This window comes from Montipora capricornis, chromosome 14 (assembly GCF_036669925.1).
Source record: "Montipora capricornis isolate CH-2021 chromosome 14, ASM3666992v2, whole genome shotgun sequence".
NCBI classification, from domain to species: domain Eukaryota; kingdom Metazoa; phylum Cnidaria; class Anthozoa; order Scleractinia; family Acroporidae; genus Montipora; species Montipora capricornis.
Window position 1 is genome coordinate 13,586,960 of NC_090896.1, and position 6,423 is coordinate 13,593,382.

The window sequence follows — 6,423 nt, forward strand, 5'->3', positions numbered from 1 at the left end:
TCTGTGAGTAATAATTTTGCTTTATTTCCATATTTACTTTTGATGTAATTATAATGAAAATCATACATTAGTGTTTTTGAAATATGAAGAATACACATACCTAAATAAACAGGTCTATTGAGGGTTAATGTTTGTTTAATCTTATGTACAGCTATAAGATTTTCATTTAAAATTTTGCTACTAACATAAGTTGGTTTAGCAACCATCTTTAATAATTTATTTTTATCTATTACTAATCTCACATCAATTCTTTTCCTCAAATTTTCTATTGTTTACCATCGCTTAATTATTCATAAGTTTAAAGACACCTTTTTCAAAAGCATTTTTAGCATTAGTTCTTTTCTGAAATCAATATACTGTTTTAACCATGGTGATTGATCAAATTCTAATATTCGATGTACTTTTGAAATTTTAAATTCAAGATCAAGGTATAATTGCAAATTTCTATAATGTAAAATGTACTTTTCCTTATTGTGTAATGTTGGTATTAATTTATAAACAAGTCCGGTTGAAATATTATATTTATCAGCAATATTTTTAGCATAAGGAGATATCATATCTTTTGTAACTTTGATTTTTTCAGCTCCACATGGATAAGCGTTATGCAAATTTTGTAAATTTTTTGGGTATTTTAAATCAACCTCTAATATCAATCCTCTTTTACTGTCAATTTTATATTTAGCTAAGTCAATTTTGTCAATTTCCTTTTCAGTCATCCATCTAAATTTTTCAGTTGGTAAATATTGACACATAGCTCATCCATATAAGTTATTTGCATCTAAATACATAATACAATTTGATGGTCTTGTATTATCATATGTTTTTATATATAAATTATTTGCTTTTGAATATCTGTTAGCAATATAACTATTTCCACCTTTTAATGTTCTTTCAATAAATTGATACATATCAAGATCAGTCATTAGCTCTAATTTAATATCAGTCATTTTTAACATAGCATCCCAAGATAAACCTGGACTGCTAAAATAATGACAAGGATCTAATTTGTAATATTTTCAACAAGTTTTTCTAAAATTTTCAAAAACATCAGACAATAAAAGAATATCTGATTTAATACATAAGTCGTGATATTGACCAATATTTTTCAAATGAAAAGTATTCCATACATTTTGAGCATAATTGTATTAATCATCTGATATATTTTCATCATTTAAAATGCTGCAAAATTCTTCTTTTGATGGTAATTGAGTTTTATTAAATTTATCAAAGCTATCCATAAAATCACATGGCTATATACCTTTTTGTTTCATAAGTTGAAAAATTATTTTTGAATTCTTCTTTTGTGTATTTAATAGCTTCATCAGGAAGATTATTAACTAGTTTATCAAGACTTCAACTCATAAATCGAAAGCTATCAATAAATGTTAAATGATTTCCAAGCATGAATGCCATATATTTTTCCATATTATTTGGTATTGCATTAATATTGATTTGACATTCTTCTCCTTTTTTTTGTTTTTGTAAGTGTGTTGTTTAGCTATTTCACAAATATTTTGCATTATGAATGAACTGTCATAACCACGTAAATTGTGAAATACAACTGATATTTTATTTGTTAATTGAAAATTAAGATTACAAGATTGATGTGAACTAGCTCTGAATTTTCCACAGATATGGCAATGATCTCTTACCCAAATGTCAGCTTGTTAAAATTTTACTTCATCTTCTTTGGTCACTTTCAATGGCTTGTTAAATTTGTTTTTAATTATATTTTTACAATATTTAACTTCATCAAGCGTTTTTTCCATAAATTTGTAAGCAGCATTTCCACCTCTATAAATCTGAACTGGTTTAGTATATTTATCATCGTAACAACATACGACCTTCTAACCATATGAACAGTCAGTATGCTTTTGATAAGCTTCAGTATATAATTTATTATCATTTGGTTTACAACCTTGAACTTTTTCAGTCGAACCTTCAAAATCGCTATATATAACGAATGGTACTGCTAATTGTTTACGAAAATACATAAATTTTATTCTTGAACCTTTATTAGGTATTTTAATAGATTGTTTACCATTAATTGAAATGCAATTTTCTTTATGATTAGTTAAAATTTGTTCAGAGCTAAAGCATTGTAAACAATGCATACAAAAATGTTTTCTTTCCTTGTGTTTTGTTTGATGAAACATAAATTTATTAAAATCTTTCATTAATACATAATGTGATTTGGTTTCTTTCGTAATTAATGATAAATTCATACAATCATCATATTTTTCTTTTGAAATATATGATGGAAATGGTTTTTTATCTTCATAACCAAAACCATTGACTGAAATACTGAATTGTTTTTCAATTTTATTTACTTGATTTAGTTTTACTGGAAAATTTATTTTATCACAATTTAATTTCGATACAAATTCTCGGTCATTTAATGTTACTCTAGGCGAATTATTTTGTTGTGCATTCAAATGACCTACATGACACCAAAGAAAGCATTTATCATCTTTATTTTGTAAACTACTCTTTTTTTTTTTTGGATTTTGTAATTCCTTAGGTAATTTAATATCTTGATATTAGCAGGCAAGTCAGAAATTTAAAGAAAATGACCGAACTTTTGAAATTACAAGACATGCTTCAACAGAAACGTCTGTCATCTTCAGTTGATAATGTACAAAGCGTTAAGTTGAATTTATAAGTACGAAAAAGTGCTAATTATGCCAGTGACAACTGCATCACGTAAATTTAAAACTATCCTTTTAATTCTCACATTGTCATGTTTTATGTACATTCCGTTGTTACTGGCATAATTAGCACAACATTTAGGTAATGATTATGAACTAATTTTATTTGCCAAAATGAACCTTCAGAAATCCATTGAGCTACTTTATTTAACATTTTTTGTTTTGATTATTTTAAAGCTAATTCTATTTGAGTATTGTTTATTATTGTATGTGCAATACTGTTAAAATAAGCTGTTTTGATTGTTTTTTCTTCACGACCTGTTTGCTTTTCACATGTTACCTTCAATGTTTCAACAAATTTTAGTCCTTTCATTTCATTTAAAATCTTATTAACGTTTATTTTATATGATTTTGTGTAGGCTTTTAAACCTTTGTTTGTTTCTTGAATTCTAGTTCTTTGTGTTGGTATAGCATTAACAACATTTTTTTTAGTTCTTGGAGTAGGAATTGGTTTATAATCATCTCTAAATTGTAAAGGAGGTTCAACTATATTTTCTTCAGAATTTTGAACCAAGACGAGGTGTAGGTATTAGTTTTTTATAGTTTTTTTATTTTGTTGTAAAATTTAATTTATTAGTTGTGATTTTGAAAGGTTTTCAAATTCTACTTTGTTCATTTTCAAAAATGTTCGTTTCAATATTTTTCGTCATTTTATAATAGTAGTAATTTATATATTTTTAAGCCAAGACAAATAATAAAAAATTCAAATAAATCGATTAAAATTTATTGCAATCTTTAGTTTAACAAAAAAATATTCTATATCTTTTTCATTATTTTTATGTGTTTTGCTTTGAAGATGTTTTGATTTACTTTTAAGCAAGTATGTTTTATTTCAAATATCACAAGGAAATTTTGTTTTAGATTCCTTTTTATAATGTTCATTAAAAAAACTTTTTAACCATATATTTGAAAGCATTTTTAATATAAATATTGTCTTTGTCTATGCCTGTTTCTTATGAAAGTAATTGAATTAATTTTTGATTCATTTCATTTTCAAATTTTGTCATATATTATATGTATACATTATTCTATATCTTTTCCTTTATTTTTAGGAATTTTGGTTTGTAAATGACTCAATTTATTTTTAAGAAGAAAAGTTTTATTACATGTTAAACAAGCCCATGTCTTTGATTTCATATATCTACTTTCTGATTCTTTTATAGCTTTTTTTCTGATCTTCATCATTAAAATATTTTGTATTACCATGTAACTTTTTCTCTTTTCCATTTACAGTTACATTTAAGCAGTTACATTTTTTATATCAGGATCATTTTCTAATCCAAAAGTTAATTCTTTTACTAAATCTTCCATTTTATAATTTGTTATGATACTATATGTTTAAATGATAATTTATTTTTTCTGGTTTTTGCGTCATATTTTACAATTGCAGCAGGAGTCAAAAAAGTATCATAAATATATTTCATTTGCGTCATTGATTTCGTTCTTTTGAATTTAACTAATATTAATATGCTTTTGATCCAAAATAATGTTAGAATTTGATTGCTTATGTACAAACATTGACATTATAATTGTATCTAAAATTTGATTTAATGACTTTTTATTATCAAGATAAAGAGATTTGTTTTCAAAGTTAAAATCTGGTCTGTCATAAATATCACATTTAATTCATTTTCTTTTTAAATTCATCAAATTTCATTTCTAAAATATAATTAAAAATAGGATTTTAAATAGGTAGAAGTTGAAAATCATCGTTAAAATTATCTTTAAATTTATCATTTGTATTTTTTTATTTTCATTTATATCATATACTGAGAAAATATTTTTATAACTTTTTTAAAATTTGGTATTATTTCAACTTTTTTTAAAAACTTAATTTTTTCTTTTTTTCTTTTTCTTTATCCTTTTTTAATTTTATGTATATGTTAAACATTATCGATGTAGCAATGAAATGATTTGTCTGATATTTTTCATTTACATGATTAAACTAGATAAATATTTTTATATCATAATTTTCATAAATAAATCTTTGGAATAAAAACAAAATGAATTCTTTTTGGCTATTAATATAATCATTGTTTGATTCATTGTTAGATTTAGGCATTTTATTAACTAAAGACATTAAGTTAAACACAAATTCATTATTAAATCTATTATTCATTAAATATATTAATAAAAGAAAGTATTTTTATATCTTATTCAGTTTTAGATTCAGTATCAATATCAGATAAACTTCTTTAAACAAGCAATTATATCATGTTAATCTAATGCTCTCGTTCTAATCAACATGTTCCATTGTACACTCTTTTTTGTTACCTTTGGCTATTTTGTTAGATTTCCAATTTATCTCACGTTATTATTTATCTTTGTTCAGCATTTTATAAATTCAAATGTAACTTCAAATTAATTCTACTTTCAACTAAAGATGATCGTTGCACGACCGAAACATGTCTTGTAAATTTAATTTCAAATGTGTCGTCACTTTTATAAAAATTGTTGTTAGTCTGCTTCTTTCCAGATCTTTTAGAGATTCAGATTCTTTTTCTGTTTCTGTTTGATAAGTACAATCACTTTTCATTTGCATTGAATTCACAATCACTATCATCAATAAAATCATCTTCTAAATCGTATTTAGCTAATTTTTCATTTGGTAAATAATCTTTCCAAAATTCAGTATTATATAAATCCATTTTCTATATTATATATACAGAAAATAATTTTATATTTTTTTCATCCTTCTGTCAAATTCTTCAATGGAATCCCAGAATTAAAATCATCAGTATATCCTTCCCATTTTAGCAAAGCTTGTTTCTTTTTATAATCTCTTTTTATAACTGTATTAATTCTGAATACATCTTGTTTGGGTTTTTGTAATTCAGGTTCATAAAAACTGCCTTGTATCTCCTCGTCATTGAGATCCTTTTGTTTCTAAGTGATTGGATTAGTGTATTGGATTTTATCAACTGTGAATATTTCTTCCGTCCAATTTGGTGTATAACCTTTATCAAATGTTTTTGTTTTATATTTGCTGATTCTAACCTTATCACCTATTTTGAATTTTGGTTTGTATGATGATTGCTCCATATCACCATATAGATTAAAGTAAACAACTTCTTCACTCTTTTTATTACATGCTTCTGTTGGTGTCGTTTTTATTTGACTGTGTTTAGTGTTATACTGTATACTGTTTTAATATTCTAGGAAAAAGGCCTAAATAGCTCGTGCCTTGAACTGTGAACTGTTTCCACATTTTGTTTTTAATCGTACGATTCCATCTTTCGACTTCACTAGAATTTTCTTCATTTTCTGTTGAATATAGTGTTATTTCATTGTTCTCAAAGAGATCTTCCACATGTTTGTTCCAAAACTCACTTCTTTTGTCAGTCCACACAAAATCGGGTTTTCTTCCTTCTTTAAAGATTTTTTGAAACGCTTGATTAACAGTCTCTCCTTGTATGTTTTTCAATGGTAAAATCCATCCGTATTTGCTGAAAACGTCTATCACCATGAGAAGATATTTGTAGCCTTAATTCCATCTGCTGAATTGTTGCATCTCAACCAAATCTGCAGCCCATACTTCATCAATATGATTTACAATAACTCTTCTAGTTTTGACTTCTGTATTTATTGGTTTGAGTAGTTCATTTGCTAATTGTTGAGCCCAATCATAATTACTCAACAGCACTTTACGTTTTTTGATTCAACACTAAAACCAAGTCTCTTTTTAAGTCTCATAGTGTTCTTTACAGCTCTTTCT